This window comes from Macaca thibetana, chromosome 5, assembly GCF_024542745.1.
Source record: "Macaca thibetana thibetana isolate TM-01 chromosome 5, ASM2454274v1, whole genome shotgun sequence".
Classification (NCBI taxonomy): domain Eukaryota; kingdom Metazoa; phylum Chordata; class Mammalia; order Primates; family Cercopithecidae; genus Macaca; species Macaca thibetana.
Genome location: NC_065582.1, coordinates 158482575 through 158509768, shown reverse-complemented (window position 1 = coordinate 158509768; position 27194 = coordinate 158482575). Strand labels below are relative to the sequence as shown.

At 36.1% G+C, this 27194-nt stretch overlaps 1 long non-coding RNA gene across 1 annotated transcript in view; it reads left to right on the top strand.

Moving 5' to 3' along the window:
• LOC126954344 (uncharacterized) overlaps window positions 1–27194 on the top strand; it is a 105891-nt gene that overhangs the window by 9371 nt on the left and 69326 nt on the right. Inside the window, exon 2 of the long non-coding RNA XR_007725598.1 lies at window positions 10127–10231. This is a non-coding gene — a long non-coding RNA (uncharacterized LOC126954344). The remainder of the gene's footprint in view (window positions 1–10126; window positions 10232–27194) is intronic.

The following is a 27194-nucleotide window of genomic DNA, read 5'->3' as shown; positions in this document are numbered from 1 at the left end:
AGATTTAGCATGATTCTTAAGTGCCCTAGGATTTTCGAAATGGTAAATGAGAATTGGCTTCAAGGTAAAGTCATCAGTGGCAATAGCTCCTGACAAAAAAAGTGGGCCTGTCCTTTGAAGCTTTGTTATTTATTATTTTATTGACACATATTTGTACGTATTTATAGGGTACGTGTAATATTTTAATACCCAGAAAAATGTGTAATGATTATATAAGAATATTTAGAATATCTGTCGCCTCAAACGTTTATTATTTATTTAGGTTGGAAAAATTTCAGATTTCTCTTCCAGCTATTATGAAATATACACAATATTGTTGTTATCTATGCTCATTCTATTGTGCCATTGAACAGTGAAATATATTTCTTCTATTTAAATGTATGTTTATCACAATTAATCTACCTTCCTTCACACCCACACCCTGACACACACAACCTTCTCAACCTCTGATATGAGATGATTTTACTCCTTCTCCATAAGAACAACACTTTTTTAGCTTTCAAATTTGAGTGGAAATACACATATTTTTCTGTGCTTAGTTTATTTTACATAATATATTAACTTCCAGTTCCATTCAAATGACAGGATTTTATTTTATTTTTGCCCAAATAGTATTTTATTATGTATATATGCCCCACTTGCTTTATGCATTCATTTGTTGCTAGACATGAAGGTTGACTCCTATCTTTCCTATTGTGAATAGTGCTGCAATAAACTTAGAAGTGCAGATGTCACCATGAAATATTGAATCATTTTATTTGAATAAATACCCAGTAGTGGGATCACTGGATCATATGGCAGTCTTTTGGTTTTTGTCCTTTGAGAAATTTTCAAATTGTTTTTATAATGGCCGTACTAATTCACATTTTTCACTAACAGTGTATAAGAAATCCCTTTTATCTGCCTTCTCACCGGCATTCATTTGTTTGTCTGTCTGATAATAGCCATTCTAACTGGGGTAAGATGATATTACATTGTGGTATTGATCCTCATTTGCCTGCTGAGTAGTGATGTTGAACATCTTTATATCCTTGCTGGCCATTTGTATGTCTTCTGTTGAGAAATGTCTATTCAGATCTTGTGTCTGCTTTTAAATGTGATCGTTTTACTGGTGTTGAGTTCTTTGAATTTCTTATATATTCTTAATTTTAGTGTATTGCTGACTGAAGAGTTTGCAAATATTTTCTTCTGTTCAACAGTTAGTCTCTTCATTCTGTTATTGATTGTTTCCTTTGCTGTACAGAAGCCTTTTTAGTTTAATATGGTCCTAGGTCCTATTTGTTTTTTTTTTTTTTTTTTTTTTTTTTTGCCTGTGCTTTTGAAGTCTTAACCATAAAATCTTTGCTTACACCAATGTTCTAACGCATTTCCTCTATGGTTTTGCCTAGTAACTTTATAGTTTTGAGTTTTAAGTCTTTAATCCACTTTGAGTTGATGTTTTGATGTAATGAAAGATAGAGGCCTAGTTTCATTTTTCCGCCCATGGATATCCAGTTTTCCCACACCATTTACTGAAGAGGACATCCTTTCCCAAATGTATAGTCTTGGCACCTTTGTTGCAAATCAGTTGACTGTAAATATGTGGGTTAATTTCTGGGTTCTTTATTCTGTTTTATTGGCCAGTGTGTCTGGTTTTATGCCAACACATGCTATTTGGTTATTACAGTCTTGGAGTATATTTTAAATTCAGGTATTGTGATGCCTCCAGTTTTGTTTTTATTGTTCGGAAATAATTTAGTTATTAGGGCTCTTTTATGATTCCATACAAATTTTAGGGTTTTCTTTTCCATTTCTGTGATGAGTGACATTGGTATATTTACACGGATTGCTTTGAAACTGTGGACTACTTTTGGTAGTATGATCATTTTAAGGATATTAATCATTTCAATCCATGAGCATAGGATTTTTTCCATTTATTTGTAACATCTTCAATTTATTTCGTCAATATTTTGTAGTTTTCCTTAAAAAGGCCTTTTTCCTCCATGGTTAAATTTATTCCTAGGTATCTTTATTTTTTTTTTTTTTTGTAGCTATTGTAAAAGGAACTTACATTTGGTAAATTATTTCTTGGTTTATTTTTCAGATTGTTCAGAAATGTTACTAATTTTTATAAGTTGATTTTATAACCTGTTACTTGACTGAATGTGTTTATCTGTTCTAAGAATTTTTTGGTGGAGTCTAGGTTTTTCTAAATTTAAAATCCTGTCATTTGCAAAAAGGAATAATTGTACTTTCTTGTTTCAATTTGGGTGCCTTGTATTTCTTTATCTTGCCTGTTTTAGCTAGGACCTCTAGTACTCTGTCGAATAGAACTGATGAAAATTATCGTTTATGGTGTTTTCTAGTTCTTAGAGAAAAGCTTTTAGCTTTTCCCCATTCAGCATGATGTTAGCTATGGGTTTGTCAGACATGGCCTTTATTATGTTGAGGTGTGTTTCTTCTATGCTTGAGAGTTTTTATCATGAAGAGATGATGAAACGTTGATTTTATCACATCCTTTTGCTGCATCTATTAAGATGATCATATATTTTTTGTAGTTAATTCTGCTGATGTAATGTATCACACTTATTAATTTGCTTATGCTGAATTATCCTTGTATCCCTTGGATAAATCCTGTTTGATCATAGTGTATTATCTTTTAGAGGTGCCATCGGATTTGGCTTGCTCATATTTTGTTGAGGATTTTTGTGCCTTTATTCATGGTGGATATTGGCTTGAAGTGGGGTGCGTGTGTGTTTGTATGTATTTGTGAGTGTGTGTGTATGTTTATGTCTGAGTTTGGTATCAGGATAATGGTGGCCTGGGAGAAGGAATTAGGAAGAATTTCCTTCTCCAATTTTTTAAAATAGTTTGAGAAGAATTGATATTAGCTCTTCTTTATAAGCTTGGAACAATTTGGCAGTAAAACCATCTAGTCAAAAGCTATTTTGGAGGGAGATATTTTATTACTAATTCAATGTCATTACTTATTATAGGACTGGTCAGGTTTTCTATTTATTTCTGATGTAATCTTGTTAGATTGTATATGTTCAGAAATTTATTATTTTCCTCCAGATCTTCCAATTTATTAACATATAGTTGTTTATAATGGTCTGTAAGAGTCATTTGTATTTCTGTGGTATCAGTTTTAATATTTCCTTTTTAATGTATGATTATGTTAAGATTTCAGTCTTCTCTGTTTTTTTCATGGTTAGTCTAGAAAGTGGTGTTTTTATTTTGTTTATTGGTTAAGAAAACAACTTTTAGATTCATTGATTTTTGTACTGTGACTTTACCCTTTATTTCACTTAATTCTGCTTTGATCTCTGTTATTTCTTTCCTTCTGAATTTAGGTTTGGTTTGTTCTTAATTTGTTAGTCCCTTGTGGTGCATAATTTGGTTTGAAATCTGTTTTTTGATATGGGCATTTGTTCCTTCCTCTTAGTACTCCTTTTGCTGTATCCCATAAGTTTTACTATGCTGTCTTTACACTTCCATTTGTTTCAAGTATATTTTTAAAATTGTTTCTTAATTCTTCACTAACCCAATGGTCAACAAGATCATGTTGGTTAATTTCTATATATTTGTACAGTTTTCAGTGTTTCTCTTGTTCTTGATTTCTTGCTTTTTCTTTTTGTTGTTGTTGTTTTTTTGTTTTTTTTTTTTTTGTTTTTTTTTTTTGATTTTGTATTATGGTGGTCTCCGAAGATACTTAATAAATTTTGGTTTTTATCAATTTACTGAGTTTTTGTTTGTTTGTTTTGTTTTGTTTGCCTAACATATACTTTGTCTTAAAGAATGCTCCATGTGCTCATGAGAAGAATGTGTATTCTGCAGCTGTGGGATGGAATATTCTGTAAATGCCAGTTAGGTCTAAATGAAATTTAAATGCAATGTTTATTTGTGGATTTTTTGTCTAGATGATTTGTATAATGCTGAGACTAGGATGTCGAAGTCACCGACTATTACTGTAATGGAGTCTATCTTTCTATTTAGATCTAATCATGTTTAACTTATATTTCTGGATACTTTGGTTTGGGCGTATATATATTTAGAATTGTTATATCTTCTTGTTGAATAGATCCTTTTATCATTATTTAATGTGCTTTTTTTTTTTTTTTTTTGTACTGTTTTTGACTTAAAGTTGGTTTTACCTTATTAGGTATAGCTGCTTTTGCTCATTTTTGGCTTCTGTGTGTGTGGGAAACATTTTCCATCCAATCACTTTCAGTCTGTATGTCCCTTTACAGGTGAAGTGAGATTATTGTAAGCAACTTACAATTAGGTAGTGCTTTTTATCTATTCAGCATGTCTATATCTTTTAAGTAGGTAATTTGAGCTATTTATATTCAAGGTTATTATTAATAGGTAAGAACTAATTCCTGTCCTTTTCTGATTGTTTTGTATATATTTTGTTGTTGTTTTCTTTTTTCTTTTATTGTTTGTTTATTTCTTTCTATTGTTTTTGTCCTTCTGGTTGGTGTTTTTCAATATGGGCAACACTTGAGTTTTTGCTCCTTCTCAATTCTGTGTCTACTCTAACAAGGAGTTTTATACTTTCATTTGTTTTTATGATAGTAGATAATAGCCTTTCACTTCCAGATTTAGGGCTCCCTTAAGCATTTTCTGTTGGGCTGATCTAGTGGTGATTAGGTCCCTCAAGTAATTTATTTATTTATTTATGTACTTACTTATTTGGGAAAAACTATTCCTCTTTCACTTTTGAAGGATAGCTTTGCTGAGTATAGGGTTTTGTTGTTGTTGTTGCTGTTTGTTTGTTTTTAGTACTGGGAATATAATCTCTCATTCTCTCTTGGCTTTAAAATTTCTGCTCAGAAATCTGCTGTTAGTCCGATGGGGGTTCCTTTATATGTGACTGGATGCTTTTATGTTGCTGTTTTCACAGTTCTTTCTTTGTCTTTGACTTTTGACACTTTGGTGATAATTAAACTTTGCCAAGGCTTTCTGTATTGTACTTTTTTGTCTTTGAGCTTCTTATATACAAATATCTAAATTTCTTCTAAGACTCAGGCTTAGGAAATTTTCTGCTACTTTTTGTTGTTGCTGTTAGGTAGAATTTTGTTTTTGTTTTTGGTATAATTTCTGCCTATCTCTTTCCCTTCTGAAAGACCCAAAACTCAAACATTTGGTCACTTTACATTCTGCCATATTTATGTAAGCTTTATTATTCGTATTCTCTCTATATATAGAGTAAAATAAATATATATATCAGTATATAATCTACGTATTTCAGTATATCTATATATATCTATCTATTGATATATATATACTGATATATATATAGATCTATCATAGTAGATATATATACTGATATATAGATATCTATAGATAGATAGATATAGATGTGTATCAGTATATACATTATATATACATATATATTACATATACATATATATATTATATATACATATATATTACATATACATATATATATTATATATACATATATATATGCTGATTGGGTTATTCCCAAACACCTGTCTTCAAGTTCTGTAATTCTTTATTCTACTTGAAGCCCTTGATTACAGTTTTGTTTTATTTATTATAATTTTTTAATACAGAATTTGTTTTTTTAATCTCTGTTGAATTCCCATTCAGATTATAAATCATTTTTCTGATTGTTTTGTATTAATTTTCTGTGTTCTCTTTTATCTCACTAAGCTTCTTTCGTCTTAATTTCAATTGTTTCTCGGGTATTTCATGGAGTTGTTTTGGTTGAAATCTGTTGCTGGAGAATTATTGTGTTACTTTAAAAGCATCATGTTTTCTTGCTTTTTCATGTTTCTTGGCTCCGTATGTTCGTATCTGCACATGAGTTGTAATAGTCCCTTCTTCCAATTCTTTCTGATTTACTTTCCTAGGGAAAGACATTCTTTTCTGTAGGTGTTTCTACAGTGTTGTTTGGGTAGGGAACTTTAGACTTGATTCTGTGTGTATGAAGTATAGTTTTTGTATGATTACTTTGGTTGTAATCAGCATCAGTGGTGTCTGTGATTTCCACAGTTTCCTATCCTGCACTTGTCAGTGAAAGCTGTATCAGGCTCTGCTAGGGACAGATGTGTCAGAATAAACTAGTTTTTGGTCCACAGTAGTTGTTGCTGTGAGCTAGGTAAGCCTTTCTGTTATTGGCTTCACTGGAGGCATACGTGGGCACTAATAGCAGACCTAGGTAAGTTGATTCTTAAGCTTCCAGGCTGCTTGCTTGGATAATGACGGTGCTAGCAGTGAACTGGGATTGTGGGCAGCAGGTTTTGTATCATCAATGACTATCAAAGGCAGGCCAACCCTCCGTTCTCAGGTGGCACACTTTGGTGTTAGCAGTGGTGGTGGCAGCAGGTTGGGCTGGCTTGCCCTCAGGGCCCCCAGGAGTAGCGCACAGATACCTGTGATAGTGGGTGGTGTGGAGTGAATCTCAGGCCGCTATATGACATGCTTGGGCACCAGTGGCTGACAATCTGGGCCTTTTTAAAGGCTCTCTAATGGTGCATGTGTGCACCAGAAGCAGCAGGCAAGGAAAATTGATCCTCAGGTTCCCAGACAGAGTTCTTCCATATAGGGAGTTCGCACCAGGTGGGGTGGGCCTGTCCTCAGGACCCCAGTAGTGTGCACAAACACAGGATGTGATTGACAGAAAAGGATGATCTCCAGGTTCCCGGATCGCATGCTTGAGTACCAGCAACAGGGAAGCTGCACCATTTGTCAGACCTTCTAATATTGCACACATGCACCTGGGACAATAGGTGGGGTGAATCAGCCCTCACTGCCTCTAATGGTGCACATGGGCATAGGCTGTGGTAGGCCAGGTGGAGCAATCCCTATGCCCCAGTTGGTGTTCTTGTGTTCCTGTAGCAAGCAGCCTGGGTCTTTTTTCAGAACTCTTGATACTTCACACATGTGTCTGAGTCTAAAGGTGGGGTGGGTCATCCTCAGGCCCTTGGGCATGCCCGGGTGGTGGTAGCAGTGAACAGGGCAAGCCTGTCCTCAAGCCCCGGCATGGCATTTCACGGGGCTCATCTCCAGGCCCACTGAAGGTGCATGGTGGGGCATGGCCACCCTGCTGCAGGGATGGGATCAGGGTTGCTGTGAGTGGCAGCAGTCCTAGTCGGGCAGCTCGCAGGTTCTGGAAAGCATGTGCTCCAGCTCCCTTTGTCATAGCTGCAGCCACCCTGGTGTGCTGCACCCAGCATTCCCCAGGGTGCAGAACATTGTGTGAGATAGAGTTCTCACAACCTGGGCACACTGGAAGTGCCAGCTGGTGTTCCGTCTCCGTAGCCCTCCAGGTGGGCATGCGAAAATGTTAGTTGGGTTCCAGGATGTGGAAAAGCCTCCAACAGTCTGATGGAGGCTGGGCTCTTATAATATCTCCATTCAGCAGCTGCTTAGGTCTCAAGAAGTGTGTAGCACCCAGCATGGACTCCTTCTCTGGAACCGTGTGGTTGCTCAGACTCTAGACAGCCGTCTATCCTAGTCTCAGGGCCTGCAATAGCCAAGGGGCTTTCTTAGGCCAAGATTGTGGGAGTTTTCATTGAAAATGTGGACCTCTAGGAGTTGCTCAGTTACCTTTTCCCTACACTGGGGAGCCTCCACAGGCTCCCAGCTAATCCCAGTTGGTTCAGCTGCCTTGTTTCCCTTTCTTCCTGTGTCTCAGATGTTCGCTGTCATTTCCCTGCAGAATTCCAGTGTTCTCTCTTAAATGCTGTATTCAATGTGTGGTTATCTACTCACTGTCCTTCTATGCAGGAGATGAGGGTTAAGTGCCTATAGCCAGTCATTTAAAGCCTCTCCCCACCATTTCTATGAAGCTTTGAAGTCAGTCATTGACTTCTTCTCTCTAGCTATGAGAGTCCAAGAGGTCTGTTTCATCTGATTGATAATCTGTTGTTTAGTGTAGCCAGTTTCTCTCACCCTAGATATAATTAAAGAGTTAGGTTTTTGCTCTGGATTACACTTTGGCTTCATGCAATGTTGCAGCTGGTTTGATCTTTTATCCAGACCACTAAAACTTTCTCCATATCAGCAAAAGGCTTCTGCACTTTCATATCATTTACATGTTCACTAGAGTAGCAGTTTTAACTTCCTCCAAGAACTTTTTCTTTGCATTCACGACTTGGCTGTTTGGTGAAGGAGCCTAGCTTGTGGCCTATCTCAGCGTTGGACATGCCTTCCTTACTAAACTTTATCATTTCTAGCTTTTGACTTTAAGTGAGAGACATGTGACCCTTCCTTTTACTTGAACATTTAGAGGTCATTGCAGTGTTACTAATTGTCTTAATTTCAATATTTTTGCATGTCAAGAAATAGCTAGGGAGGCTTGAGGAGAAGCTGGTCAGTGGAGCAGTCTGAACACACACGGTATTTGTTAATTAACTTTGCTGCCTTCTATGGGTGTGGTTTGTGGTACCCGCCAAGATGATAACAGTAATAGCAAAGATCAGTAATCACAGATCATCATAACAGATATAATAATAATTAAAATTTTGAAATATTATGAGAATTACCAAAATGTGGCACAGAAACATGAAGTGATTACATGCTAATGGAAAAAAATGGGACCAATAGAACTATTCTACATTGTGTTGCCACAAAACTTCAATTTGTTAAAAATGCAGTATCTTCAGAGTGCAATACAATGAAGTCCAATAAAATGAGGTATATCTGTATATGGAAAGAACAAAAAGAACCCTAAGAAATATAAGACTCTAATAACTTTGAATCTATGCCATTAGACTAAATTTCCAGAAATCTAATTTAAAACAAAACTGGGCTCAAAAAACTGCTAACCTAACATTAAGCAAATTAAGAATTAATTGTATGGGATTGAACTGACAAAATATTATAATTTTAAATGAGTTTTTGTTTAAAATATTCCTCATTATTTTTTTATTTTCCAGATTTAAGTTAACTTTGTTTTAACCTATATATAATTTGCAGCAATTTGGTAATGCATACTTCCGTAAACAGAACTGACATATTTACTTTCCTCTTTACCTAATCTCTCTAGAATTTAGAATTTATTCTTGAGTATTCTTAAATTATTTGCATAATTTCAATAAGAATATCTTTTTTAACAACACACAACTGGAAACCCGGTTCTTTCACTGAGGTTTTAAAAGTAATGTCATATTTTCTGATCTGACCAGATAGCTTTCAGGAACCGAAGTTGAATTATAAAGCCAATAAAAGTCCCTTGGAAAAACTGGCCTGAAATACCTTGTCTACACACTTCCTTATAAGGGTTTCTGGGTTTGTGATAAGTAAGGAATGTAACTTTCTGACAGGTCCAGGAATTTCAAAACATTTTGAGAACTTTGAGAAAAGACGAATTTACCAATTTGTAGAAGTATTACAGATGCAGTCAGATGGTAAAGCTTTCTCTTGACTCCTAGCCTTCACAGGCCTTTTAAAAATATAACCTGAAGTCACTTACAAAAGAGTTCCAGCAAACCATATATTTTTTAAACCCTATATTATCAATCACTATTCTTGTTGCACTTTATGCAAATAATCTTGCCAAGTTAATGAGTCTAAACTTACGTTTCAAATGAATTAGTCTGACTGTAAATATCTTTGCTAGAAACGGAAATGAATGTGGAGAGAAAAATTGTGTTTAAAAAAGGCAATTATAGTACATCTGTTATTAGATTCTAGCTCATTATTTTGAGGATTTTATTCTTTATCTACAATCTGGACTAGATACTGAATTCTTTTAGTTTTTTTCAATATTAAGCTTTGAATCTCCAAACTAATATTTTTCAAATTTCCTCCTATCCTTCTGTTTTTTTTCAATTTTCACTAAAATTGAAACTGCTTTTCCTGTGGCTTTGAATGCTGAAGCTGGTCAACTTGATAAATACAATTCAGAGAAATTACCTTGATGGTTGCGGATGGACAAGCTTTATGACATTCAAACTGCAAACCAGGAAATTCTGTCAGTTTGTCACTGCCTGCTCTGCTCCAGCTGAAAATACTTTAGCTCACATTCAGAAATCTTCTCAGTGAACTGCTATTCAGACTCAGAAAGTAGCTTGGAGAATACTCCAGACGTTAAGCTTTGTGAGTTTTTGTTTGTTTGTTTGTTTACATAGAAAAGTCTCTTATTAAATTTCCTTATTCTTACACTGCATAGAGACCTAACCTTGATGGGCCCCGTCTGCAATGCACCTCCTGCAAAGAGACAGAGCTGTTTAAGTGAACTGACCTATTTGGAGGACTAATAGACGGATTTAAAAAGGTATGTGGTGTCCAGGCACGGTGGCTCACGCTTGTAATCCCAGCACTTTTGGAGGCCGAAGTGGGTGGATCACGAGGTCAGGAGATCGAGACCATCCTGGCTAACACGGTGAAACCCCATCTCTACTAAAAATACAAAAAATTAGCCAGGCGCGGTGGCGGGCACCTGTACTCCCAGCTACTCAGGAGGCTGAGGCAGGAGAATGGCATGAACCCGGGAGGCGGAGCTTGCAGTGAGCCAAGATCGCGCCACTTTACCCCAGTCTGGGCAACAGAGCAAGACTCTGCCTCAAAAAAAAAAAAGAAAGGTATATGGTAGTGTATTTGAGAGTTTTTTCCCCTGTTTTCCTATATATGCTTTCTCCTCCTCTTGTCTCGAAACTTCTAACCCAAATCTCTACATAGCTACCGATTCTTCTCTATTATGTGAAACTTTCTGAAAATTAAATTTCAAACGGGGAACCGAAGGAAACCAGCACATTTTACTTGAAAATATACTTCTCTATATATTTCTGTATAAATCCAAAGATTTATTTTCCTATTTCCCTTCCTAAACCAGAAGGGAAAGTCAAGCTGGGTACTGCGTTAGGCAAACCTGCCTCCTATTTTATTATTTTATAAGTTAGCTACAAATTAAAAACAACTACACACCTCCTTCACAATTTGCCCACGGGAATTTCCTTGTGGGCCTCAAGGTCTGCACCCTAGAACACTTCTGTTGAATTTTACCCCAGTCATGTAAATTACTAGCTTATTTCACAGGTGCCAGCAAAGGACAGTGAGAATTCAGTCATTCCTCTGCTCACCTGAGACAAATGCATATCTGATTGCTACCTCTGTCCTATCGTTTACATAAAAATGCATATTCAATGAGTCAGACTAAAGACATAAGTGACTATCCCTCTACCCTCCTTTCTCATGTAAGTTGCGTATTCAGTGAAAAAATGATCAAAGTCCCAAAAGAACGCAACCTTTTGTCTCTTATCTACCTATAAACTGGAAGACTTACTTTGAGTGGTCCCACTTGGCCGGAATAAACCAACGTACATCTTATACATATTGACTGATGTCTCATGTCTCCCTAAAATGTATGACAGCAAGCTGTGATCTGACTACCTTGGGCACATGTCTTCAGGGCCTCCTGAGGCTGTGTCACAGGCACGTCCTTAACCTTGGAAAAATAAACTTTCTAAATTAATCAAGACCTGTCTCAGATACTTTTGGGTTCACACTTCTTTGGCATATTTTGCTATGACTATTTGGAGGGGCTACAATCCACAGAAATAGCTCTGAAAAGTTGCCCTCTTGTCAGGGAGGTTTGTGACTGCAGAGAAAATCTACAGTAGTGAGGTAAATGGTGGTTATTGAGAAGAGCAAAAATCACCCAGTGATCACCGAACAGGTCTCAGAGACGAAAACTCCTTCTTGGAGGAATGTAGAAGGAAGCAAAGACCACCTGGTGACCCTCAAACAGGCAAAACTGGGGGATTTAGAAGTAATTAAACTTTGTTAGTATTTAAAGTCAGTATCTGGTTCCAGACCTCTTTTAAACTTAACATTTATAAATAACTAGAATTTCTATACGTCTCCGAAATGCCATGCCAAAACTCATTGCACACTTGCTTACATGAAGGCACCAAAATTACTACAAATGTGATTATTTATCATGATCTATGTGGCTCATAAGGTCCAAATTACCCTTAAGCTCCTGCCTTAAGGTCTGTAAATACTCCTAAGGAAAAATAGAACTGACATAACTTACCATTCTAATGTTTCCGTTGCTATCCGTTTTTACTATCATATCATAGCTCATATCATATCTCAAGATCATATATCATATCATAGCTCAAGATTAACTTCCATAAACCATACCCCTACAAAATAAATTCACTGTACCTCATTGGCTCTATTTTCTCAAACTTTAATCAATTACGTAAACTTGCTTTGCCTGGAATTCTAGAATAACCAAATTTTTATCTAACTCTCTTCTACTGGCTGTCTTTATAAATTACATCTTCAAGGTGACAATGAAATACTTCTTTCTCTAAAGGTGAATTTTGTGTTATCCACTCAAATATTTCCATGATTTATGATCAATATTTAGTTTTGTGTTTTTTAAGGATTTTATATTTCCAATTTGTATTGCCTGGTATCATATACTAATAAGAAGATATAAACATACATCTATCATTCAACTCTTCTTAGTTTCTTGAGGTGGTTATTATGCCTCAAGATCTTTTTTTTAATCACGAAATGTACCAAAGTACCTTCTTCATAGCATAGGTTTAATAAATATATTGAAAAAAATAAAGGTGTTAATTAATGAGGGAATTAAGCACTCAATTCTAACAAAAATGAATACAGATTATAGGATTTTTAAAACAGTTTGAATTAAACGTTTTTTGTTTTGTTTCTTAGTTTTTAGAAAAGTAGAATTAAGGGATCTAGGATCCAAATAAGATCTCTGTGTCTTCCAAACCTTCTTTAAAAATATTTCTCCCTGGTTTTAAGAGTTAGAGAGATGCAAAAGATAGTATTTGGGGTTATATAATTTTGTTCATGATTTTAATCACTGGAGAGAAAATAGTTTAATCAATTAACAGAAATACTTAGAAAACATTTTTCTACATATATAGAAAAGCAAAAAGATAAAGAAAGAGTTTTAAAATAAGAGTAAAGAGCAAAAATCCTAGAAAATAGGCTAGAATTGGAATAAGAATTCTAAGAAATTGGGAAGCTTAAAGAAAAAAGAGAATTAATCACCAGAAAAAGAATGCTAGAGATTAATTCAAGCTAGTTATGTTCAAAACACTTCATGCGATGGTAATGTCGTAATATCCTACTTTTACTTGTACATGGTTGCTCAAATTTTATAAACAATGATGCCTGAGGACCCTGTTCTTCATTAACCTGTCTAACCTTGATATGTAGAAATAGCTTAATGTTTTTTCTAATACCATTAGTAAGCAGAAGTAATTTCAATTCATAAAACTAGGGCAGGAAGCAATTGACCCAATCAGACTGTTGCATTCCCTGATGCCATTTTTTAATTAGACATTTTTTTTCTAGTTCTGAATTTCAAAGATCTCTTAGATTTAAAAAGTGTGATTGTCTTACAAAAGTAAAATTCTATGAGCCCCACATCATGTGACAACTCTGAAAATGCAGCTCTAGTGCTTAAAGGTTGTTTGATTGAACCAAAATGACATCACATTTTACCCCAGATGATTTGTGTGGATGACTCTTGGCAGATACATTTTTACAATGCCACATTTATATGTTTCTTTTCCTTTTGACTGTTATTTTTTGGATTCCAGGTATATAATTCTATTCTGAAAATATTAGTATATATCTACCAAAAAACATAATAAATTATACTTTAAATATTAGTCATGTTACTTTATAGGAAACCACAAGTCTCAAGGACATAAATGTCTGAATAAAGAGAAGGAGAAAGAGGAAAGGAGGGAGGGAAAGCAGAGAGAGAGGGAGAATTGTCTCTAAGCCTGGAAATGTCATTGGAATATGTGAGAAACAAAATGGAAGGGAGGAAAGAAATGGGAGAGAAGAGAAAGTAATTTAAAGGGTACTTCAATGGTTTTCTTCATTTTGGCCTTGGGAAACTTAAGACAAAGTTAAATTAGAGAACAAAAATAGTAATATAAGTAACATAATTTTTCCACCTTATTTTCCATGTTGAGGCCCTGACTGCTATTGTCTGTATTTCAAGCTAATAATAATAATAGTAAATGAAAATCTTTGAGAAATATGTCTTTGTTTCTCCAGTGCAGTGAAAATAAATTAAAGCTAATGTCTCAATTAAGGAGAGTTCATAGTAATCCCCAGTTAAAGGGTAAATATTCTTCGGGAAACATACTAATAAGATAACTTTTCAGTCAGCAATAGTTCTAGAAGTATTGGTACAAAAACTCTGGATACCATGGAAGTTTAGTGGATGATCCTAATCAATTTAAATTCAGCTAATGCTTTGTCCTGAGCAGAAGAACCAACCAACTTAAAATATGACATTTATTCTTGTTTTCTTCCTGGCCAGAATCTGATGTCACCAAGTTTTGATATATTTATCTTTATTCAACACATATTTGGATATTTATTATTTGATGCATACTATTCTAGGAACTCATGAATTACTAGTAAATCAAAACCTACTACCTATCAGCACATTCAAAAAATCCCTCTTCTCTTCTGCAAACAAATAAATAGTAGATGCCAGGTGTCAGTAAATTATACTTTATAGGCCAAATCTAGCATGCTGCCCGTTTCTGTGCAGCCAGCAAATAAGAATGGTTGCTACATTATTAATGCTTTTAAAGAATGAAAATAATAATAATTATTATGTGACTAATGATAATAATATTGTGTAACATATGAAATTCTAATTTTACATTTCATAAGAAAGTTTTATTGGAACACAGACAAGTTCATTCATTTATATTTTGTCTACATTGTCAGCTACAGAGGCAGAGTTAAGTCATTGGGACAGAGACCATATGGCCCACAAAGTCTAAAATATGTACTTCCTGGTACTTTATGAAAAAAAATTTGCTGACTCTGGGGATAGGCCCTTACTATATTGGTCTTCAGTATTAAATACCCTTAATACTGACTTCCCTGCTCCCTCTCACTTTTCTCTCAAATCTCTCTTCTGCAGAGGTAGAAGAGAGATCTATCTAAAATGAAAATCTAGCCTTGTTCCTCCCTTAATTAAAACCCTTCACTGGCTCTCCACAAACTACAGGGCAGTGCAAGCTTTGCAAACCAGTCATGACTCAGTTGATCTTTGCTTGCTCACACATTTCCTTCACCACACCATAAGCAGTGAGATATTCCTATTAAGAAAAAAGAACAGTCATAGTTACCCTCTAGAATTAACTATTTTAAAGCAGAAAGGAAAGAAAGGGAGAAGGTGACAACTTATAAAATTAGGGGTCACAGCTGAGAGAGGACCCCTGATGTTGTAGGAATGATCTCCATGCTTTTTTGCATAGTGTATAGAGTGTAGCCGAGCTAGATACTTTACTGATACCAGTAATTAGAAATGGGAATAATACTGTCAGTCATGAGCACCAACAACATCCAACAACAAATGGAACTATTTTATTTGCTGGAACTACACTCATCCAACAACTATGCTAGGTGTTGGAAATCAAATTGCAGAGACATATATAAGTGAACAAGAATGGCATTAGCCTAACAGAAGTCTACCAATGATATAAGCTCAGAGACCCATAGAAATGTGGAGAAGGGAACCCTAATCAATATGTAAAGTGCCAAGGAAGACTTCCTGTAAGAACAGACCACAAAAGAAGTCAATAGGAGTTAGCCAGAAAGAAACAGGATTCCAAGCTAAAGATACAGTATTTGCGAAGGCTTCGTAGCAGAAAGAAACGTAGTATAGGAAAGTCTAAAACTTCTCTCTGGAGGATTAAATCTAAGGTTGTTACGAGATATTGACAATAGACAGAACAACAGGAAAAAATGCGTCCAAATTGATGAACATGCATATAGGCATGGGACCCTCGCAACTATAAGACTCAAAGGATGGCCAGGCGCGATGGCTCAGGCCTGTAATCCCAGCACTTGGGGAGTCCAAGGCAGGTAGATCACGAGGTCAGGAGATTGAGACCATCCCGGCTGACACGGTGAAATCCCGTCTCTACTAACAATACAAAAAATTAGCCAGGCATGGTGGCGGGTGCCTGTAATCCCAGCTACTCGGGAGGCTGAGGCAGGAGAATGGCGTGAACCCAGGAGGCGGAGCTTGCAGTGAGCCGAGATAGCACCACTGCACTCCAGCCTGAGCGACAGAGTGAGACTCCATCAAAAAAAAATTAAAAAAAAAAAAAAAAGAAAGAAAGAAGACTCAAAGGATGAGCCAGATCATTGAAATTTATAGAATAGAAAATAATAGAGGCTTGGAGGTCTGCAAAAAGACCTGTATCATGTTCTTCAAATCTTGAATTCTATCCTTTGGCACAGAAAGACTTAAAAACTATTAGGTCTTCTTTTTGGCTTGTTAGAAACAGGGACTAACGTGAATTTCCAGAAATCTTTAAATGCAGTTTTTATTTTTGGTTTTTGAGTTTTTTTCTAATGAACAAAGTTTTTTCATATTTAAAAACTTTATAGTTTTCCTGCTTTTGTCTGGATGGTCGGGGCAGGTAGTGTCACAAGCTATAGAAGGACTGTGGATAAGAAGTATGGTGTATTAGTTTGTTCTCACACTGCTAATAAAGACATACACAAGACTAGGTAATTTATAAAGAAAAAAGGTTTAATTGACACAGTTCAGCATGGTTGGAGAAGCCTCAGGAAACATATAATCATGGCAGAAGGGGAAGCTAACACATCCCTTCTTCAGATGGCATCAGGAAGGAGAAGTGCTGAGTAAAAGGGGAAAAGCCCCTTCTAAAACCATCAGATCTCATGAAAACTCACTCACAATCACTAGAACAGCACGTGTTATATTTTTACTATCTTTTGTTTTTGAGGTACTCTTTGCTAGTTCTGGATAAGGAAGTTAAAACTTGCCATGTGGGAATTACAACTCAAGATGTGATTTGGGTGTGGACACAGCCAAAATCATATCACACGGCAAGCAAAGACTGTATTGTTATGTAGATGAAGCCTCACGGGTAGTAGCTCTCAGAAAGAACAGATGGCAGCTGTGGTAAAACTTTCTCAGTCAAATACTTTAAAATGTTATAGTTTTACTTTCTTTTGTCTTTGAGGTACTCTTTTCTAGATCAGGATAAGGAAGATAAAAGGGGCCTCAAAAAAAAAAAAAAAAAAACAGTGTCAGAGTCCCAGCATCAGCATCATTGGAAGTGGTCGAATCATGGGTTGTTAAGAATAATTCACCAATAACAATATAGATTAGAGAAAGGAAAGTTTATTAGAAGAAATACTGTAATAGGGTGCAGCAGGGCACCTCAAGTGAGATAGGACTTAGTGTTCTGCAGTGGATTAAGTTATGTCAGTTCTATTAGTTTCGTACAAAAGTAATTGCAGATTTTGCCATTACCTTAATATTTTCCCCCTGCTGCCACCCAAACATAGTGATGAAGTGATACGTATAACATCAACACAACAGCAACAATAACTTTGCTGGTGCTTACTATATGCCAAGCCTGTCAATAAACTATAGACACACCTGTAAGTTAAATACTAAAGTTGATCCTATTTTGTACACGGATAATTTGAAGTGCAAAGATATTAACTGGTTGGCTCTAAATAACAGAGATTCAAGCAGATAGAGCCAGGATTTCAACTCTTGGTATCATACTTCAATTTCTTTGGTATCTACAAGAAGATGGAAATAAGTAAACAGCGAAATAGTACCTAACAAAACACATCCACAACTGACAACAGAAGTCACCAATTTTCCTTGTTTTCTTTGTGCTTCTAATCTCACCCATGAAACTCAAAATAATCCTTTACTCCTCCACCTCTCTCATTTCCATTTTATGTCTATACTTTCATATTATCTGTAAGAATGACCTCCATTTGGTATCTACTGTGACAACCTTACTTCAGTCCCTGATTACCTCTTCCTTGATTTATTGCAGTAGGTATCAAATGAGTGTGCCTGCTTCCAGTATTTCCGTATGACTGCCACACTGTAGTTAGAATGATCTTTCTAGAATGCAATTCAGTTAGCAAGCCTACAGGAGGATGGAGGGTGGGAGGAGGGAGAGGATAAGGAACAATAACTAATAGTTACTAGGCTTAATACCTGGGTGATAAAATAATCTGTACAACAAACCCCCATGACAAAAGTTTACCTATGTAATAAACCTACACAGGTACCCCGGAACTTAAAATAAAAGTTAAAAAAGAGAATTTTTTTCAACAAGGCTATTTAGCATGACACTTATCTGCAAAATGACCTGTATCATGTCCCTCAAATCTTGAATTCTATCAAGATTTAAGGCACAGAAGGACTTAACAACTATTAGGTCTTCTTTTCTGCTTGTTATAAATAGGGACAAACGTGAATTTCCAGAAATCTTTAAATGCAGTTTCTGTTTTTGTTTTTGTTTGTTTTTTTCTAAGGGACAAAGTTTCATTTACAAACTTTATAGCTTTCCTGCGTTTGCCTGGATCCATCCAGTGAGTTGCTACTTTCGTTTAAAGATTCTTATCAGGCCAGATCTCCTTTTTGAAACTTTTCTAAACCCAGCAATCAAACATTTTTTTTTTCCAAATTTGCACATATAGAATCCTATACTTGCTATTTTGAGAGCACTGTAATACTCCAAATTCATGCATTTAAAATGCTGGCTCTACCTATAAGTTCTGTGAAATCAGAAAAAAAAAAAAATATATATATATATATATATATCTTTTGATTATTGGTCTTGGGGCCAAGCACTGAACTTGACATCTAGTAGGGGATGAACAAGTGAATCATTGAAGGAATGAGGAGGGTTGTGGATGTAATTAGATCCTGGCTCCAGCTGGTGGGGTCCTCTAAAAAAAAAAAAAAAAAAAAAAAAAAACTTGATTTAAAAAAATAAAACACCCGTATCTCTCCTTAAACTGTTCTACTGCCCAATTCCCGGTATAATTTAATTATACCCTGAATCTAAGAAGCCACAGAGGTAACAGAAAGTTTGCATTGTGTTTGTTCTGATGCATGAATTTTCATCTAATATGAAAGGAGAAAAGTCTGAATTAAAGTACTTGCGAACTGTCACACATGGCTGTTCTGTGCTCCCAAAAGATGCCTGGAAAGCCAGATTTGAGGGGGTGAAGGTGGGAGGCTGAGAACAAGGGAAAGACTAAGAAATCAGGAGTGGGGGTGACATGAGAGAAATCCAGGAGAGCAGAAAAGAAACTGCAAGATAATTAGCTGCCATGATTAAAAGGTTTCATTTTTCAAATCACTTTTCAATCTCATTCATGTCATGCAAAATGTTAATATCTATTTCTAGACTGAGTAATACGCTGTAGTACAAAAATTTGATAAATAATTATCTTCTTATTTTATCCATAAAAATATTAAGACAGATTCATTTAATTACCATAACCAAGCTCGACAGGGTGCTGGCTGGGCCCTGATGGATTCCCATTCCCTGCCTGACTCACGTGTTTGGCCTTGAGACTTGTGAATGAACACCTGGGGGCAGAAGCTGGCCCAGCTCCTTCCAGTTCACAGCAGAGTACGGCATGTCATGCTGCTCATTTTCTGATGTGCAGGCTTTGCTCTTCCCTTAGGGAATGAGATTCTGACAGGCACTTTATCTCAACACATTGAGTTTTATATGAAATTGTCATTTTCTCTTGCCGCCTTGCTAGTTAGTTCAATACCATGAAGAGATACACAGAGTGAGATTTTATATTGAAGTCAAGCCAGGAGACTGTTGATTCAAGGGAAGTACACTGTTTTACACACATTGCTGTAGAACAAGAAATCAAGAAGGACAAGGGCCACAGAGCTAGGCCATTTCACCGTGAGGTTTAAGTGCCTTATGTGTACAACTCTTGTTGTGTTCACACATATTATCTTAGTCAACCTTCATAAACTTTCAAAGAATGTTATATGCCTCATTTTCATTATCAGAAAAATGACATTCTAATAAATAGCTGAGAGAGATGCTTTAACCTCTATGTACAATTCTCCTGGCATGATGTAGCAGCTTATAAGTGAATTTATGAAAGGGCTAATAGTCACTGCTAGCGACTGGCCTGTCTTCATCACTATGTGAAGAACATTCTAGTTCATGCATTTTGGGGGAATAATCATTAGTAATGTTTGTCACCATTTAATGACCAAATCAATGTTTTACTGATTTCATGGTAATTTTCTTTTGGCAGCTGCTCTAGCAATCACTTCAGTGATTAGGATTTTGGAGCAATGAAACTTTTCAATGGTTGGAATTAGGTGTAAAGAGCTTGTAAATGTCTAGTTTGGGGGACCACAGTCTGACAAAAGTAGGTGTGGACTTCTAATTTCCGTAACTGTTTCTCAGTCTCTTACACTGAAAAATATTGTCAAATTTTGTGACTGACTGCTCATGCTCACGTCTTGTGATTCTCATTAAAATCATTGTAAGAAGATAAATAAAGGCATAAAGCCACAAGTACAAAAGAAAAATGAAAAAAAAAAAAAAACAGAGAGATGGAGGTTGCAGTGAGCTGAGATCATGTCACAGCACTCAGCCCAGGGGACAGAGTAAGACTCCATCTGAAAATAAATAAGTAAATACAATCAAAATAAAAATAGAAACAAAGCAAACAAAAAACACATTTGGTGACCTTAAAAACCTCTTGGATATGCATAATAGGAAAATTTTAAAAAATTTAAAAATGTAAAAAACAATAAAAAATGATGATAAATTAATGAAATCACAGAGAACGTAGAAAACAAGAAAACAGTAGAAAATAGGAAAACAAAATTGAGAAATTTAGAACATTAACCCAGAAAACATAATATCTAAATAGGCATTTAGCAATATAGAGAAGAGAAAATGGAAATGAATAAATTATTTAAAAAAAATTTCCTAGATTGAATATCATAAAATGATAGATTTTCATGCCCCTAAATGTGTCCAGCACAATGAATGATAAAAGGTCCACCAATCACCCTTTATATATTTGGAGACAGATGACAAGTCACTTAGAAAAGTTTGGTGATCAGAATGGCGGTGGATCAGACTCTCAAAGACAGCGAGGGCCACACTTCTGTAGTCAGCAAATGTAACCACGCATTCTATAACCAGGTAAAGTATTAATAATGACATTTTCATCTGTGTATGTTCTCAATGCTTCTATTTCTCAAGCACTCTTTCTTTTAAAGAGACTAAGAAGGCGGGGCGCGGTGGCTCATGCCTGTAATCCCAGCACTTTGGGAGGCCGAGACGGGCGGATCACGAGGTCAAGAGATGGAGACCATCCTGGCTAACATGGTGAAACCCCGTCTCTACCAAAAATACAAAAAAAATTAGCTGGGCTTAGTGGCGGGCGCCTGTAGTCCCAGCTACTCGGGAGGCTGAGGCAGGAGAATGGCGTGAACCCAGGAGGCGGAGCTTGCAGTGAGCTGAGATCCAACCACTGCACTCCAGCCTGGGCGACAGAGAGAGACTCGGCCTCAAAAAAAAAAAAAAAAAAAAAAAAAAAAAAAAAAAGAGTAAGAGAACCGTTGCTTCTCTCTAATAAGGACTAAAGAATTAAAAATTAGTGGGATGCAGAAGAGTTTTTTCCAACATGTGAGAGAGGTAAAAAGAATTTTCAAAAATGATGATGAAGAAGTGTTCCACAGGGTGAGAGTTTCATATCAGGGAAAGTAGCCACTTTATGTTGGAGCAACAGATAAAGATGTCTGAAAAAAAAAGTCTCATTAAAATCAGTAATTAATGTGCAAAGTAGGTTTGCTAATTACCAATCCCAAGGGAAGACTCCCATTGCTTGGAGAGTAGCAAAGATCATCACTGTGCCAATCACCAGAAACAGAAGTCCATATATACTTATTCCTACAGTATCCTGGGCTATTATTTCTGTCCACCATGCACTAGTTAACTATTTATCTGAGGCTGGTGAAACAGAACATACTCACACACAACAACTTATGCTCAGTGGATTTATTAGTTACAGAGAGGCAGCAAGGGACAAAAGAAGTCTCGCATTCATTGTGAGCTGGTCTAAGACTCAAGAAAGCTGCTCAAGTTAGAGGAGTCTTGACTGTGTGCACCCCATCTACACCACAGCTAGAGAACCCCAAAAGACAGCCTGCCCAGTTGTATACTTCAGGAACCATATGACTCACTCAGTAAAGCTTTGAAAGACTTCCTGCTTCTAAGGAACAAAGCCCAAAGCACAGGCTGTCCTGGGCAAATTCTTCCCTAACACAAGATGTTACAGTCCCTAGAAGAGACAGGAGCAAGACCTGGGCTTTTGCAAGCAGTCCCTCCCTATCTCAGGAGGCTGCATTCCCAGAATGCAGATACTCTTGAGAACTACAGGCAAGAAAGTGGGAAAACTAGGTAGGTGCAAGGTAACATGGAGAACTGTCTGCATAATGATGAGAATATTTTAAAAATAAAATGTCATCGTAATATTCTAGATAGCTAAGCTGTTACCACAATATTGACAACAACTCTATATGGAGTTGTAATGTTATAATTCTTACATTACAGATGAAGATGGTAAGACACAAAGATAGAAAGCAACTTCACTAAGGCTACACAACTATTAAGTGGCCAGAGCCAGGATTCACACGTTAGAACTCTGCCTCTGGAGTTTGTGTTCTCAACGTGGCTGCCAGCAAAGAAATGAAAACTGTGAAATAGGCTATCTACGTTTGTATGTGGGGGTCTACATTTGTAGATGGAGTAACTTGGGTCCTCTTACTTTGTGGGCTTCCATTTCTTCGTCTGTAAATGTGGGATGATAATGATACTTAGAGGACTGAACAATGATATATGTGTAAGCAATTTGTAAGTACTGAAGTAATACAAACTCCTCTTTGCTTTCAAGAAAAGCAAATTTCATGACAGATATTTTCTGAGACACAGGTTACAAACTAAAGTATAGACAGGCAGAAGCAGCGGGAACATGTTTGTAACTTGTGACACCTGTAATTCTAGAGAGCTGAACTGAAGAATTGTTAATATTAGAGACAATTGAATCACAGTGTGCACTGCAGTGAGGATTGCAGTGTGGAGTAAGATCCGTCAATAAACTCACCTATGAGCAATAGAAATTGAGAACTTGGAGAGTCAATGGGAATTTCAGGCTTACTAGGACAAATGTAATTAACTAAATATTAAGTCTTCTTTCCCACTGGAATATCGTAGGGATTGGCCTTTGACATAATGGCATGATTCAGTCAATAATCACATCGAAGTGGTAAGAATAATTCAAAAATTAAGGTTGCAATAAGATGCGCCAGAGAATGTATATTCCTGAATACAGTGCTCATTCTTTTGGCCTGAGCATAGCTTAATAATGTAAGATCTTTTTAATAACTTGCAAAATTCTTAAACTTAGGAATTACATGTATTAATGGTTCTAGGTGGCTATAAACCTCATAAGGAAATACAGCTCTTTCAAGGTCACGAGGAAAATTTGTGTTCCAGAATCATCAACTGCCAGCTGTATTTCAAATCAAAGAAAAAACAATTAAAATAGCAAATACAACTTGAATAAAGTGTTAGGCCTTTTAATCACTGAAAACTCAAATTTTACTTACTCAGTTAATTAGTAGTTGGCACATCAAATGATAAATGATGCCAGTTCTGGTATAAAACAGAACATTAAAAATAACTTATGAGTAGGTAGGAAAAGACTTTTAAGTAAATAAAGATCAGTAAAGTTCTGCAATTGCACTGGAGTTCAAAACATGTCAAAATTTAATTTAATTTCTTCAGAGAATTATGTCAACTTTTTGAGATGTATAATCATCAATGGATTTTTTTCTGCTTTTGCTACTAAAGTCTACAACTGGCAATTAAGCAAAGAGGAGAGGTTGAGGAATTCTTTATTTCATTGTTGGCTCAAAATGTGTTGAATTCAAAGTCCACAAATAAGAAATTATCTTATATGATTCTTCACACTTTGCAACCTTTATTTCTTGCTGTTTATATATACAGTTGAAATTCCTAAGAACCAAGAATATAAAAGAAAGTTTATTAGGTACAAAGTCAAAGATAATGTTTTCTTAAGATCTTGTGTATGGTGGCCTTGCCAGCCTTTTCCCCACAATGCAATGCAGAATACGAAAAAAAAAAAAAGATGGAAGAACAGATGGGAAAGTAACTAAGTTATGCTAAACTAGGCTTTCAGGGGGAAGCTGGCAGCTAGCTGTAGGTATGCCAAAAGCTACAGAAAAAAACAAAAATCCAGCCTACAGAAATCGTGCCCCTAGAACCCACAGCTCCTGCTTTCATGGTCAAAACGTAAAGGAAAATTGAAGAGGAAATCTAAGTGTTCTTGAAATTACCAACGGCAGATTCATGAGGGCTCTCACTTTCACTTTTAATTATCTCCAGGAAAAAGAAAAGACTTGCTGTAAACAACATCATTCTATCATCCTACAACATCCTTGACAAAACTCTGGAAACAGTACGTTCTTAAAGATGCAGTTCCATTATTGAAAGATCCTCATTAAATTATCTTGATCTGGATCTTGTGTGAAAGTATGAAACTTGTTTTCTGATATTTCTTTGGGTGATGCTTTGTGAATCTCTATCTGTTGTCACTTTTTAAGGAGTCAGGAGGCTTTCATTGCAAAAACAAACTTGTTCAATTTAAAATTCTAAGTGCATGCACATATTCCCTTTATTTTCCATAGCCCAGTGTTCTGTGTGGGTGTGTGGGGGTCTGTGATCAAGGGTGTATGATTATGATGGAGTCTGCTATTTTGTTTATTTTTTCTCCCCTTTGTTGATCTAAGAATAGGTGAAAATTTCAACATATCTTACATATATGGCTACCTACGTAAAATACATTTTTGATTGCTGCTTGCTTTCTGGTGTAGACCAATGGCCAACAATATCCTTTGTGTATCAAATATTCAAAAGGTGGCATCCTAGTGGGGAGCATTTTGAGATGCTCAGAGTCCAGCAGGGTAATACATTCTTGAGTTTGTGACTTTTTGTAGCAGTTTTGCTTGGCTTGATCTCCTCCTAACACAGTTCCCGTAGGCTTCCCTTCATTCTCATCTCTGGGTTCAGTGCTGATAATCATAAAGTGGGGCACTGTCAAGATATGTAACCCATCCACCTTCTTTATTGTTCAATTAACGAGTGCAAAATACATGCACGTTTTCAAGCCAACTATGAGGATATATGCTCTTCACTAGCATTATTCTTTCTGCCCTGCTGTTTCTCTCCAATAACCTGTTGTTCCCTTCTCACATAGGTCTGGAGGGCAGATTGACAAATCTACCTTATAAGTGGACATTCACCCAGGGAGGGGATACTAGCTTTCACTCCTTTTAGGCTTCCCTGATCTTTATGAGTGACTTTATTGTAGCCCTCCTTCCCCCTCTTAACTTAGATGAGATTGCATTATCTTTATCTTCCACCAGGAGTAAAGGAGTCAACTGCCAAGGTAATTTAATTACTTTTAAACTTGTGACTTCAAACACCAAAGTTAATCTTCTACCCACTCAAACCCCAAGTAAGTCCCTTTACAGGTAAAGGTGGTCACTAAAGACAGACGAGCCAAATCACCCTCAATATTACTGCTATTATTAAGATGATCATTATTTTTTATCTGAGGGATTGCAGTCATCCATAAAAAGATATTTCTGTTTCCCGTATAATCCCTCCACAGTATAATCTCCAAATTCTATTCAACCAATAGAGATAGTGGAGCACAATGTTAAGAGTCAAATTCCTGTGTTCAAACCCTAGCTTCACCAATTACATATTGGTTCTATGGCTTGAGGGAATTAAAATTCCTAATTTCAGTCTCTTCATATGCAAGTTGATAACAATAGTGCCTATTTTATAAAGTTACTAGGGATATAAGCTTTGTAGAGAGAACATAGCATTTAGCAATTAGCTATGTTTTACACAGATTATTTTTCTGCATAGCATCGACTGTACTGTATTCAAAAATAATATTTGAATAAGTCTTCTTCCTAATACTTTAAGATATATAATATTTTCTGCATTTTACCAGGAAGAAATAAAACTTGAGAGAATATGTACTTGCCTAAGTTTCCACAGGTGGTAAATAGAAAAGTCAGGCCTTTAACTCAAGTTATTTTGAATTTTAAAACAAACACACACATATACACACACAAACATAAAACAAAGCTGCTCAGAAAACTGGCATTTTCCTTCACATTGGCTTGTATTTTTGTCATTAAGTTAATTCCCTCAGTGCCTCTGTATATCCTTAAATCCAAATTCTCCTGCAAGACAAACAAACCTTCCCTAATCTGATCTTTCCCTCTCGGTCTCAAAACACTGCAACAATTTTCCTGAACAGCTGTGACCATGTAAAGATAATTCTAGTTCCCTGAGTTGGCCACGGCCTTTCTCTCTTGCTTATATTCACATGGGCCATTCTTTCAGCTGGACTTGCCCTTCCAACTTTCCTCATCCCCATTCATCTAGAGAACTTTGGTTTGAGACTTACTTCAAATTTTTTTCTTTGTTTTTCTTTTTCTTTTTTTTTCTTTTTGAGATGGAATTTTACTCTTGTCACCCAGGTTAGGGTGCGATGGTGTGATCTCAGCTCACTGCAACCTCCACCTCCCTGGTTCAAGCGATTCTCCTGCCTCAACTTCCCAAGTAGCTGGGAGGCATGCACCACCACACCCGGCTAATTTTTGTATTGTTAGTAGAGATGGAATTTCAACACGTTGGCCAGGCTGGTCTCGAACTTCTGACCTCAGGTAATCCACCCTTCCAAAGTGCTGGGACTAAAGGCATGAGCCACTGTGCCTGGCCAAATATTTTTATTTCTGAAGTCTTTCAGGATTGACTTCCCCCACTCTTTAGGGTTACTTTATGTCATTTTGTTATTGTTACTACTATTAATGCTATTATTAATTATTTGAAATCTCTGGTGTGAAGTCCCATGTAAAAGGCCCCATGCCTAGGAGACATGTGTTTTTGGAACTACTAAATAAAAATTTTAGTTTATTATTACTATAAAAATTATGGGCTTTATTTTTGCCTCTAGTGTTAGGTGAAATGAATCAGTCATACCACATACATCATCTCTAAGATTGCATCTACTGAACATATTTTGAAAAATGTGAGCAAGTCATTCTCATTCTTTTTTATAAAAAAAAAGGTTTGCATTGAAGAAAAAAATTAATTTCATGTTTCAATCCAAACTAAAAAGCTATTTTTATGATCTTTGTATTCTCCTTTACTCACGATTTGTCTATCATCCACCTCCTCCTACTTTTCTACCTTCTATATGTTAGTGAGATTATTTTTATTATATATAATGTACATATTTAAATATATATAAAACAT